The sequence below is a fragment of the Castor canadensis genome, chromosome 13 (assembly GCF_047511655.1).
Source record: "Castor canadensis chromosome 13, mCasCan1.hap1v2, whole genome shotgun sequence".
Lineage (NCBI taxonomy): Eukaryota > Metazoa > Chordata > Mammalia > Rodentia > Castoridae > Castor > Castor canadensis.
Genome location: NC_133398.1, coordinates 123,902,292 through 123,916,084, shown reverse-complemented (window position 1 = coordinate 123,916,084; position 13,793 = coordinate 123,902,292). Strand labels below are relative to the sequence as shown.

The window sequence follows — 13,793 nt, the reverse complement described above, 5'->3', positions numbered from 1 at the left end:
CCCATCACACCCAGTTAGGTTTCTAGGACAAGCTCTCGCAGGCCATGAGAGGTGGTGTCCAAACAGGGACCTAACTATGGGGTACTCGAAGCCTGAGATGAGGAGACACTATCTACAAAGCACACATGTAATAGAAAAGAAGCAAGGTGAGGGGGAAAGTGAATTGAATATAGTCAGAAGGTGGATGAGGCTGTTGTGTGTCTCCATCAGAACACCCAGTCCACCTGACTCCAGCTTTCTGCATGTTTGCCTTTTGTCTTTTCTTAATCTCCTATCACTACCAGTTAGGTTTCCAGGATGAGCTTGCACAGGCCACGAGAGTCTGGAGGTTACTATTTTGACCTGATAAATGGTCCTGACAGTTGGCAAATCTAGGGTACCTTCAGGGGTCCAGTTGACCCTAAAAGTGGGTCACTCCAACTCACATAGTGTGCACAGTGTTCCAGGAGACATTTTGATCCCATAATCTCCCAAGAATCCCTTCTTAAAATGTTTAAGCATACACTCTAGGACTGTGGGTTTTAAGGAACTTCTGCCCATGGCAGTTAGAGGTGTCCTCTATATCCACCCTATATATTTCTCCCCTGTGTCGGTAGTGCAGAGACAAAGGGTGTGTGCCCCTTTAAGGGAAGAGACCAGTCAGATGTCTGCCTGGCCATGTCCCAAAGGAACTTAGGTTCCTCTTAGCATCAGTGGTAGGGTCAGCCTTGTGACTGTAGGTTGGGTTTCCCCAACGCAGCCCAAACCATATGAGGATCACCATGGAACTGCAGAACAGACCAACTTGGACTCTGCAGCCTTTCAGCTGTGAAGCTTGAGCCTGAAGAGTGGATGAATCATGCCCCTCTCATTCACACCACAAGTTATTATAGTTTTCCTTCTCCCCTTTTGGGAAGAAGGAATTCCTCTCAGAGATTCCCAGGAGTTGATCAGGCTCCCTTTCCTCCCAGTGGGATGGGACCTTACTGAGGGCTGACTTCCTGGGGGCTTACCGAGTCGGTGACATTGCCAGGCAAGTTGGTCCACTTCTTGGAGTCCATTCAGGACAAGACTTTTCAGAGGTTTGGAGCTCTAGGGCAAAGGAGGACCCAGAATACTGTTGGGTGGCACCCTGCCTCATTCGGTCCCAAGTCCCTCCCTACTCCAGTGCAGTCCAGCTGCCAGCCAGTGGTTCAAGGGGACAGAACAGTTGGTATCTCACTGGGGCCTCCAGAAATGTTGTGGAAATATTGCCAGATGAGAAACCAAGAAACACTCAGAGAAGTAGGAGAACTCGGATTTTTATTATTTTATGTCAGTGTCCCAGCTCATACTCAAAATTCTGGGTCCCCAGCAGTGAAATCACAAGAGTCTTAAAGTGCCGTGCAGGGGATTGGATTACAGGGAACGTGCTGGTTGCTAATAGATGGGCTTACACTGGGGTTAGGGACCTGGTATTGTTTAGGTAGGAGCAGCAGGGGAGCCTGTTTCAGAAAGTCTGTTTACAGAAGGAGACAAAGAAAGGCAGGAATGGGTGGTTATCTCTGCATGGGGCCTTTCTTTTATTGTTTTATTATTAATATGTGCATACAAGGCTTGGGTCATTTCTCCCCCCTGCCCCCACCCCCTTCCTTACCACCCATTCCACCCCCTCCCTCTACCCCTCACTCCCTCAATACCCAACAGAAACTACTTTGCTCTTATCTCTAATTTTGTTGAAGAGAGAGTATAAGCAGTAATAGGAAGGAACAAGTGTTTTTGCTGGTTGAGATAAGGATAGCTATACAGGGAGTTGACTCACATTAATTTCCTGTGTGTGTGTGTTACCTTCTAGGTTAATTCTTTTTGATCTAACCTTTTCTCTAGTTCCTGGTCCCCTTTTTCTATTGGCCTCAGTTGCTTTTAAGGTATCTGCTTTAGTTTCTCTGCATGAAGGGCAACAAATGCTAGCTAATTTTTTAGATGTCTTACCTATCCTCACCCCTCCATTGTGTGCTCTCGCTTTTATCACGTGCTCAAAGTCCAATCCCCTTGCTGTGTTTGCCCTTGATCTAATGTTCACATTTGAGGGAGAACATACAATTTTTGGTCTTTTGGGCCAGGCTAACCTCACTCAGAATGATGTTCTCCAATTCCATCCATTTACCAGCGAATGATAACATTTCGTTCTTCTTCATGGCTGCATAGAATTCCATTGTGTATAGGCACCACATTTTCTTAACCCATTCGTCAGTGGTGGGGCATCTTGGCTGTTTCTATAACTTGGTTATTGTGAATAGTGCCTCAATGGACATGGATGTGCAGGTGCCTCTGGAATAACCTGTTTCACAGTCTTTTGGGTATATCCCCAAGAATGGTATTGCTGGATCAAATGGTAGATCAATGTTTAGCTTTTTAAGTAGCCTCCAAATTTTTTTCCAGAGTGGTTGTACTAGTCTACATTCCCACCAACAGTGTAAGAGGGTTCCTTTTTCCCCCCCGCATCCTTGCCAACACCTGTTGTTGGTGGTGTTGCTAATGATGGCTATTCTAACAGGAGTGAGGAGGGATCTTAGTGTGGTTTTAATTTGCATTTCCTTGATTGCTAGAGATGGTGAGCATTTTTTCATGTGTTTTTTGGCCATTTGAATTTCTTCTTTTGAGAAAGTTCTGTTTAGTTCACTTGCCCATTTCTTTATTGGTTCATTAGTTTTGGGAGAATTTAGTTTTTTAAATTCCCTATAGATTCTGGTTATCAGTCCTTTGTCTGATGTGTAGCTGGCAAATATTTTCTCCCACTCTGTGAGTGTTCTCATCAGTTTAGAGACCATTTCTTTTGATGAACAGAAGCATTTTAGTTTTATGAGGTCCCATTTATCTATGCTATCTCTTAGTTGCTGTGCTGCTGGGGTTTCGTTGAGAAAGTCCTACCTATACCTACTAACTCCAGAGTATTTCCTACTCTTTCCTGTATCAACTTTAGAGTTTGGGGTCTGATATTAAGATCCTTGATCCATTTTGAGTTAATCTTGGTATAGGGTGATATACATGGATCTAGTTTCAGTTTTTTGCAGACTGCTAACCAGTTTTCCCAGCAGTTTTTGTTGAAGAGGCTGCTATTTCTCCATCATATATTTTTAGCTCCTTTGTCAAAGACAAGTTGGTTATAGTTGTGTGGCTTCATATCTGGGTCCTCTATTCTGTTCCACTGGTCTTCATGTCTGTTTTTGTGCCAGTACCATGCTGTTTTTATCGTTACTGCTTTGTAATATAGTTTGAAGTCAGGTATCGTGATACCTCCTGCATTGTTCTTTTGATTGAGTATTGCCTTGGCTATTCGTGGCCTCTTGTGTTTCCATATAAATTTAACAGTAGATTTTTCAGTCTCTTTAATGAATGTCATTGGGATTTTGATGGGAATTGCATTAAATATGTAGATTACTCTTCCCAGCCAACTCCATGTGCACCAGCCTTTACCTGTGACTCACTGTTCTGAGGGATGAGGTGGCACAGGGTAAAGTCTCAGGACACAGTGTGTCTAACAATAGCTTTACTGAAGCCAATGGTTATGGGCCTCAGGTGCAGTTGCAGTTACACAGCTGCGAGGCTCTTTGTAGTTCTGTGTTTTTTCCTGGACTAGGTACTTCTTGTAAGTAGAGAATTAGTTCTTTTAAGTCATTGCTATATTCCCACTTTTAGTACATTGCCTGGTGTGCAGCAGTTTCTCAAATCCTGGTATGTGTGTATGAGAGAGATAAAGAGACATAGAGATAGAGATACACAGATAGGTAGATAGATGATAGATAAGTAGATAGATAGATAGATAGCACCAGGCACACAGAGAATATGAAAGACACTTTTTCTGTTAGTGGAAACTCTGTGTTCTTTCCTACTTTCTCACTTTACACTTACAAGTGCATGAATTATTCTTTATCTTTTCTATGTTATTTGGTACTCACTTAAATTTTAAGTAGCCATACTTCTCTCTCTTTGCCCTTTAAGTAGTCTCATTATGGTAGGAATAAGAACAGCATGAAATATAAGCACTATCTAGAAATTTGACATTGTGAAGTTGTGAAAGTCTCTATTAGAAACAAGCAGGTTCATTGAGATGGTTGCAGAAGATGGTGTCCCATCACAAACATTTTGTTCAACGTCTCAAAGTTGCAAATGATAAGAAAAATTGGGCTGTTAAACACCAATAGTTTGGCCTAAACCTGTCTGGATACCTTGCTGATATCCTGTGTACCAAAAGCACCCATCATACTTAGCAACATGTAAGCTAGCCTGCTGTGTAAACAAATTGTAACCTAACTAATCAATATAGTATATCCTGAGCAACTGAGTTTCAGCCAATCATAGCAGTGGAGCTTTAGCCAATCACAGCTGATCAGACCTTTCCCATAAAGGGAAATGCTGACTGAAGCCATCAGGTTCTTTACAAATGAAACTTCCTTTTCTTCTTTGTGGCTGAGTAAAATTCCATTGTGTATAAATACCACATTTTCTTGATCCATTCGTCAGTTGTGGGGCATCTTAGTTGTTTCTATAGCTTGGCTATTGTAAATAGTGCTGCAGTAAACATGGGTATGCAGGTGCTTTTGTAATAAGTTGAGTCACATTCCTTCGGGTATATCCCTAGAAGTGGTATTGCTGGATCATACGGCAGATCTATGTTTAGTTTTTTAAGGAGCCTCCATATTGTTTTCCATAGTGGTTGTAGTAGCTTACATTCCCACCAGTAGTGTATGAGGGTTCCTTTTTCCCCACATCTTCACCAACATTTGAACTGATATTTGATATTACAGCTTAAATCTGAAGATATTTGGTAGGGAGAATTCCTTCTTCCTGGGAGAAACTGTCCTTTTTCTCTTAAGACCTTCAGCTGAGTGGTTGCACTAGGGGAAGGTCACACACAAGAGGGGTAGGGAAACTAAGAATTTGAAAAGGTTGATATAGAAGCATGAGTATAGAAATCTTAGACTGAAACTACCATAAGAAAGGGATTAAGGTAGAAGGAAGAAAATTAGAAAAGATAAACCAATTGAGGTTATAATGCATACATGGAATTATCACAAGGAAACTCCATGTTTAGCTACATTTATCTCAAGCTAAAATGTCATGTTTTTTTTTTAAATCTTTTCTCCTACAAAACTGGAGAACAGGAGGGCAGAACAAGTCCTACCAAGAGGGGAGATCTGGCCTAGTAAGAGGAGGGAGGTGTTAGGGAAAGGAGGTGAGAAGATGAATACGATGCAACAAAATGTGTACATATGTAAGTAAATGCAAAAATGGTATCTGTTGAAACTTCTCCAGGAGTCAAGGGAAAGAGGAATGAAGGAGAATGTTTTGAGGAGGTGAATTCATGTATGACGTAATTGATACATTGTGAGAACCTGTGTAAATGCCACAATGTACCTCCACTCATTACAATAATAAAGGGAAAAAGAAATGTTGCTTCCCCCCCCCCCAAAAAAAAAAAAAAAGAAAGAAAAAAGGAACTTCCTTTTCTTTGGCTAGGAAGTATAAGAGCAAAGCCCTGGCCATGGCTTCCCTGAAGGAGCCCTCACTGAACCTCAGCCAAGTGAACAGAGCACCCTATGGACTCAGGAAAGTGCAGTACCCATCAAGTGACCTGTTCTTGCTCTTTTACTCTCACCTTCCTCTGCTGGAACTGGAGGGCTCAAAGGCCAAGGTTATTGGGCCTGTCAGTTCGACAAAATAGAAGCACCAAGACACAGCAGATGAAGAAGGCAGTGCTGCTTGCCAGCCTTAGCCCTGCAGGCTTCTCTTGAAGATCAGCTGTTCCCAGGTGAGATGCTTTCCTTTCAGTACAAGGTGACTGGAGAGGACACAGTGTAATGCCTGTAACCATCTCTTCTTGTATCTGGACATAACCAGGTGATTTTTCCTTATCTGAACATAAGCAGCTGAGCCATGGGGACCCCAGGTTTCACCCAAGGACTCCAGCAGCCAACAGCAGGTACAAGTGTGAACAGAGTTGGTTTGAGAAACTTCACTAGTCCAACTTGTTCAAAGTCAGTGCTGGGATTGCAGAAGAGTCCTATAACATCACTGTAAATTAGTAGAAACCAGCTAAATACTGTGTACCCAAAAGCAATTTCAAAATTACTTTGAAGGAATTCTGTGTATTTTCTCTTAGAGCACTGTAAATACTGAATACAAAGACAGCACATGATTTTTTAATGGGCATTGAAAATAAGTATGTGAATATTCCTATCATGAAATTATGACAGGAATATGAAAAAGGGTGGCCTTCTGAGGTTTCAGGATTACTCCTGAACTGAGAGGTATTCCTGGGTTCCGCAGTCATGGTTTAGGAATGGTAGAGAGCATGAAAACATCAAGAATCAGGTGTTCATGATTTCAGGTCTTGAACAAAGGTGAAGCCAGGGTGGCAGGCATTGTCACAATGACTGAGGGTGGGCCTGGTGACAGCACATGGCATTCTCAGAAACAAAGAGTTGTGCCAGCCTCCTTTCCTAGAGGGGCTGTTAGCTTTTTCCATTCCTCATCTAGTGTGGCTGTCACTATTTTATAGCCTCTAGAAGTTAGTTTTGCCTTGGTCATTTGTGAAACTGTGGTGGTGTGGGTATGAGGAGCATGGAGCATGTGTCTGTGTGGGGGAGAAGCCTGTTCTCATACTGCAGCATGGCCCACAGAGCTGTGATTCCTCTGCAAACCTCTGAGTAACCATGGATACAACCTTTTTGAAATATGCAGCAATCTACATTGGCCACGGGCACAAGTACAGCAAAGGATTGTGCTCCAGGAGTGATCATGAGTCTGACCAACATTACAGAAAGTATTGGGGAGGCCATTAGGGAGCCCTTGACTGTCTAGATCTGAATGCATCATACTTAGCTAATGCTGTGAGCAGGACAGAAAGTGTAGCTGTGGATGTCTGGGAAAGCCTGATGAAATTTCTTCTTGTGAGAGTTCCTCTTCAATAAAAGAAAAGGTGAAACTGTCAATACTACGGCAATTTTTAAAGGGGGATGGCGCTTAAAGATAAAGATAACATGTGAAATGACTCAAGTTACTCTTCAGAAATAGCTTTATCCACTGGTGTACTAATAAGTCATCCATGTGGCAAGATTCCACCCCTTGTTCTGTGTTCTGCAGCATCTGATCTATTGAAGTCAGTGTGAGACCTGAGACCTATGTTAAACAAAAAGTATATCAAAACCAAATTTGTAATAGATTGTGAGTGTCATTTAGAAAGACTTTTATCTGGAGATTTAAAAGTCACTTCAGAGGCCAGGGGTATAGCTCATAAGTAGAGCAGTTGTCTAGCATTTGCAGAACCCTGTGTGCGATCACCACTACTGCAAGAAACAAAACAAAGACAAAACATAAAACGTCATTTGCAGCAAAATGTAAAACATATTGAAAACAAAATACATGTATTTTATGTTTCTTCATAATCTAATTTTTGATACTCATTTCTTGTTATGTATGAAATGCCAAAATGTCCATAAGTTTTACGTTAGGTCAAACTCATTAAAATGAAATAAAGGTGGCCAGAAAGTCTGGAACTATTACTGATATGTTTGTAACAGATCAAATCTTGACTGTTTCTTCTGGAGTGAGGTCACAGTGTTTTCCGTAAAAATTGGACACAGATCATGAGGCAGCATATGAGAGATGTGTGTGCAGTGACTGATGGGAATGTGGTTTCAATGCACTTTGTCCATTGTAGGTTTGCACAGCTTATTGAGCAATGAATTACCACTCAGGTAAAACTCATCCAGCAAATCATTCTGATAAAATTTTTAATGTGGATGTTTGTCAGTTTCAGACTTTATAACCACCCCAACAATTTTAATTCAAAATGTTGAAAGTAATGACTCAATTTCATCATGATAAAAAATGAGATTGAATCAGGGCGAGCTTGTGCATGCCATCTTCCAAGCACTAGGGAGGCTTAAGCAGAAAGCATGGGTTTGATACCAGCCTTGGCTGCATAGGGAAAACCTGTCTCCAAAATACCAATTTGAAATGCATTTTCTATATGGAATCTCCCCTAATTACTTTCCCTGTGCTCTTGTCTCTTAAATTTATTTCCAAAAGTTCCACTACCAAAAAATATAGGTTAATAGAGTACCAGAGGACATCCATGCCCACCTGCCAGCATTTTTTGATTCAGTGGCAATATCAGGGAGTGAAGGAGAAAAATCACAAATTTAAATTTGTGTTTATGGAGAGTAGAATGGAGCATGTTGAACCAAATAGGTCAAAAGAGTGCTGGTGTCAGCTTTTTTTTTTTTTTTTTTTGTCTCCTTTTAGTGAATGGACTGACCCTCTCATCTTGATGAATCATCTGAGCTTGAAGCATTGACACATGGTTGACAAATGTCATCACAATAGATTTTATGAAGGCAAGGAGTGGATTTGCTCTTGAGTGAGAGGTAATCAGTAGTCTCTCTAAAGACTGTTTTCCCCTTTGGAAAGTGCTGGGCATGTCATTAGTGAGGTTTTTCATTACTCATTAGTATAAATTTGGATTAAATGTACTCTTTTTTCAATTAGCATATTTTAATGATCCATCTCTGTAGTTTCATGTATCTCAAACATGGACTAAGTGATCTATTTCAAAAAATTCCAAATGTGGAATGTGCCCTTTTTAAGACCTTTTATAAATCTGCATGCGCGAGTCATAGAAAATATGCATTTCCTACTATCCTTTTAAAAAATAAAATCTTCCAATTACTCTATCAGTTTTTCACTGAATATCAAGCATTCATTTACATGACATATATCTGATAAATTTAAAATATTTAAAATAATTTAATATTTAAATTTAAATATATGTGTAATATATTATTTGAGGATATTATCACATTTTGAGGAATGAATTATTAATACTCCTCTGGGTATGAGTGTGATAGAAAAAATAGAAATAATGCCAGTAATCTGATGTGGTTTTTTTGTTCTTTGTTTCTTGGGGCAGTACTGAGGGTTTTTTTTTTTTTCCTTCGTGGGACTGTGGTTTGAACAAAGGGTTTGTTCTTGCAAAGCAGGCTCTCTACTGCTTGAGCCATACCTCCAATTCATTTTAGTCTGGTTATTTTGGAGATGGGGTCTTATGAACTATTTGTCCAGGTGGCCTCAAACCATGATTCTCCCAATCTCAGCCTCCCAAGTAGCTAATATTATAGGCATGAGCCAGAAGCGCCTGACAGATACAGTTTGAACTCAATCTCCTCCTTGCTAGGCAAGTGCTCTACTACTTGAGCCACAACCCCTGGTATAAGGAATGTGACTCTTTTATAAAATAATATCTTGGTGGTTGCCAGCTTGTTTCATTTGAAAATAAAGCCAAACCCATAACCCTGAAGTAGCTGCTGTGTGCAGAGCAGTGTACTGTTTCTTGGCATTGCTCCTTGGGAGGTGCTTCTTTCTTGATTTATTTCATCCCCTGTAAACTTCTCCATTATCTAATTTTTGATTCCCATTGCTTCTTACAATGTATAAAATGTTAAAATGTTTAGGAGACTTACTGTAGGCGCATGTTATTAAAATACAGGCAGCATACAGTGTGGAAATACCGAGTATCTTTATAATAGGTCAAGTGGTGTGAACTGCTCTCACTTGCTGCAGGTCTTTATTTGTGTTTTCAAAGTAGCTATCTTGAGCTCAGATCTTGTCCCCAGTAACAAAAGAAAAAAAATGTGACATTGATACCATTCCACTAGATAACTAATCTTGAACAAAGGAGGTTGGTTCATTTTGTTCATGTGTAAACTTGTGATTCTCTAACTGTGAATCAGAGATGAAGATGCCAGAAAGCTGTGGAAATAAGAATTTTGGAGGTCTGTACTTTGAATGCTTCTGTTCAGAGGCAAAGAAACAAAAATTGCTGGGCTTTTGCCCAAGCAGAGGACCTCATTTGGGGGCCATGTTGGCAATTTCTGAGGGTCTCAGGGTTCTGGCAACAGGGCCAGCTGGTGGTACAAGGAAACACAGATGTGTGTGGAGGGGTCTCTGTGGGAAGTCTGTGACGAGTCTGTGCAACTTCTATGTGTGAGATCTTTGAAAGAAGGTGAGGTCTCTGATGTAGTGAGATGTCTCTGTGAACTGTCTCTATAGTCTCTGTGGAGATTATGAGGTTTATCTAAGTCTGAGAGGTGCCGTGGGATGTCTCTGGGTCAGATCTCCTGTCAGAAGTCTATGGGATAAGGACAAGTCTCTGTTGTCTTGGAGTAGGTTGTGTGTGAACTCTGTGGAAAGTCTATATAATCATTGTGGAAGGTTTCTGTAGGGCCACGTGAGGTCCTGTAGGAGTTTTCTGTGTAAGGTTACCCAGTAAGGTCAGTCACTGTGCCACCCCTAATGATGGTGTGTTTGGTTTCTGTGGGAGGTCAGTCCATGCTGGCTCTGTGAAAATCTTTTTGTGAAGTCTGTTCATGTTCTGTGTGGAGGTCTCACTGTGGAAAGTTTCAGTGGGATGACACGTGTGAAGTATCTGGGAAATCCATTCAAGTCTGTGTATACCAGTGAGACAGCTCTTCACTGTCTCAATAGGAAGTCTTTCTGTGGAGTTGTTGTGGGAGGTCTCTAGGGAGTCTGAGATTTTGTAAGGTCTGGGAGACTGAGTGATGTCTCTGTAAGGGCGCTTGTGTGAGGGCCGTGGGCTCTGCCTGTGGTAGTGAGAGGTCATGAGGGACATTTCTGCACTAGGTGGAACAGGTCTTGAGGTGTCATTTAGCGCAAGTCTCCCTCAGAGTCTCTGTGGGAGATCTGTGGTGGGTCTCTGAGATGTGTGTGAGGACTCTGAAGTCTGTGTCATGTTCTTATGGAGATCCTTGAAAGAGGTTTGTGTTTTCTGTCAGAAATCTCTGTGGTGGTGTCTGTTGGGGTCCCAGTGAGGGTGTCTTTCAGTGGGAGTCTCTGAAGATGTCTGTGTGTGTGTTTCTATGGGGTATTTCTGCATGTGTGTTTTTGAAGATACCTCAGTGTGGTCTGTATGGGTGTAGGATAATCTCTGTGGGTACCTGTGAAGGTGTTTGTGGAGGTCTCAGTGGGCCTCTCTGGGGGAGCCTAAGTCTGGTTCTTTGTGTGGGTCCCTGTGGAGGGGCAGCTCAGAGTGGTTCTCTGTACAGGTCTTTCTGTGCATCTCTATGGAAGTCTGTGTGGGTGTCTCTCTACTGGAGTCTTTGGAGCTGTCTGGTTGATATCTGGGAGGAACTTGGGGGTCTCAAAGTAGAGAGGTCTACATAAGACTCTAAAGATCCATGGATGTCTGGTAGTGAGGGTCTCACTGGAGGTCTTTGTGGTCTCTTCTGGTCTATAGCCTTACTCTCATAGAGGTCAGGGATGGCAGCAGAAAGCATAGAAAGTTTCTCCCTCCTGCTTCTGGCTAGTCCACCAGTTTTGCTATCTGTGGAACCTGTACCCTCAGGATCTCTGGGGTCCACATCCAGCTCCTACCTACAAAGAACCTGCTTCTCAGAACCCACTCAGCAGTGACAGCCTCAGGGCTCTGGTTCTGCTTTTGCTGCTAGGCATACTCTTTAGGTCACTGTCATTTTTAGGCAAAGACAGGTCCTCTGCCAGGAGACCCTGCAGGGCCCATATCCACACACTGAGCACCTGTCCAGCTCCACATGCAGACTCCTGACAGGCATGCGTGCAAGAGGAATGGCTATGTCATCTGTGTCAGTGTCCCTTACTGCCACAGACATATCTACAAAGGAATGAGTGATGTTCTTGGAATGGTACCCCATATAGGACACAGCACAGGAGGTTCTGGAGGATTGGCTACTCCTCTCCCTGCCTGGGTCCCTTCTGGTTCCCATGTCTTGTGATGAGCATACTGGAATAGAAGTGGAGTCAGGCCCAGCAGGGCCACTCCTGCCTTGCCTCCAATGCTGGAATCTTAGGCTTTTTGGACAAGTCACTTCCCCTGTGTAGACCAATCTGATCAATCTTCCCCTGCTCATCTCTGGGATAAACAAAGACTAGGTGCCAGGACAGACTTATTGCAAGGACCCAGGCCAGCCCATTAGTCCTCTTTGGTGCTCACATCTCCCTTTGGAATAGTGTGGGACCCATGTGTAAGTGTAAAGGTCACCAGGCTGCAAGTCACAGCCAGAGTTCACTGGACCTTTCTTTTCCACCAGTTCTCAATTCCTCCTTTCTGGAATTCAAGAGGCTGTGATGTGAAGGTTTATTAAATATACTGTGAAGAAATTGATCTTCCCTTCTTCAAGGCTCATCTTTCTCTCTAGTCTGTGTTGGAGCTAAGGGGGATTCTTGAGGCCTGTGGCCTGAAAGTCAGAGCAGGGGGCCCAGGGGAATGGCCTGAGTGAGTGGCTCAGTCCCTGTAGTCTCATCACTCTAGGCCTGGAGGACAGTGGCTTTCTGTCCATGGCAACCCTTATGGAACCTCCATGCCACTCTCCCTCCATTGACTAAAACCTTTATAATTCTTCTCCTACATTTCTCTCTAGACCTATCTTGTCCCCACTATGTGATGGGTACTATTACACACAGGTCTGCTCAGAGGGGAAGGCTGGTGACAGTGGTACAGGGTAATATTCCCCTCTGCATGCTGTCCCATGGCTTCCACTCCAATGCTAGTGTGCATGTTCCCTCTTGCCCACTGCTCTACAGAGAGAGGAAGACAGAATTGGTGTCAGTGTCACTACCATGACACCCAGGCTGAGCTACATGAAGCAGTCAGGGTCCATTCCCAACCCAGCTTCCAACAGGGACAGCAGAGGCTCCTGGTACAGGCTTTCTCTGTTCTTCACCAGGAAACCCAGGGGCAAGATTCCTCCACCTCTGAACTCAGGGCCACCACACTATACCCTCAATATTTCTGCAGCCTCTTTGTGACATGTGAAGATATGTGGTCTACGGATGCACAATTTCAAGGCAGAGGTAAGCTAAACTGTTGGGACAAATAGATTGAGCCAGATTCTGGAGTGGAGTTTCCCTAAGTTGGCTCATCCTGAAGTATCCTGAAGACTTTCTATAGTGCCTACAGTGTTTCCATAGTGCCTGGATGAAGCACACTTAAGATACATTGAGGAAATTTGGGGTGAGGGTGAGTCCTCAATGCCACTGTCCTCTCCCTGTGTACCTGATTCCTCCTAGAAGCTGCTCTGAGGGGGACCAGATGCTGACATTTCCCTACACCCAGCACGGCACAGACAGAAGCTCATCCCTCTGTTGTGATTAATCATAATTTATTGTGAAGCAATACATTTCTTGATAAGATGCCATGAGCACATGGAAGACCTATTCATATGAAACAAGAGGAAAAACTTTACTCATCAGGAAAGTTGTGAGATACATGATCTGTTCACCAGGCAGAACACCGTTTTGAAGACACTGTGTTAGATAATGGTGACGATGACCTGAGGCACCTGCTCAACCTGGCCTATGTTGGCCTGGACTGGCTGGGGACACAGGATCCCTGGGCGGCATGGCCTGATTTGCATCCATCTCTGGTCCACCTGTTCTTGGTTGGGTGACTGTGGCCTTTGTGACTGTCCTGTTGACAACCACAAGTATTTCTCATCACTCGATTTGGCTTTTGGTCGGAGGATCCCCTGGGGCAGTAATGTCTGCCCAGCAGGGCTTGGGCTTCCTCTTTATGCCAGCACATCTCTGGTGCGACACTTCTATGCTGCAGCCCCAGCTTGTCTTCTACGATCTGTGCAACAACTTTCATGAGCCCATGGGCTTTAGCTGCTTCGGTGACCTTCATGTGTCTGCTTGTGACTGACCCTTGACTCTGGATAGTGGCTGATGGAGTCTCAACTTTTGGGAGGGAGTCTTCCTGCCCTTTGCTTTTTGCAGTG

The 13,793-nt window shown here is 43.1% G+C and overlaps 1 protein-coding gene across 3 annotated transcripts in view; it reads left to right on the top strand.

Annotated features, from left to right (window-relative positions):
• LOC109678314 (uncharacterized) overlaps positions 1-13,793 on the top strand; it is a 155,757-nt gene that overhangs the window by 85,763 nt on the left and 56,201 nt on the right. For all 3 annotated transcript variants that reach the window (XR_012440566.1, XR_012440567.1, XM_074052538.1), the window contains 3 exons: positions 5,479-5,770; positions 8,269-8,390; positions 12,741-12,867. The gene's annotated coding sequence lies outside the window, so the exon portion shown is untranslated. The remainder of the gene's footprint in view (positions 1-5,478; positions 5,771-8,268; positions 8,391-12,740; positions 12,868-13,793) is intronic.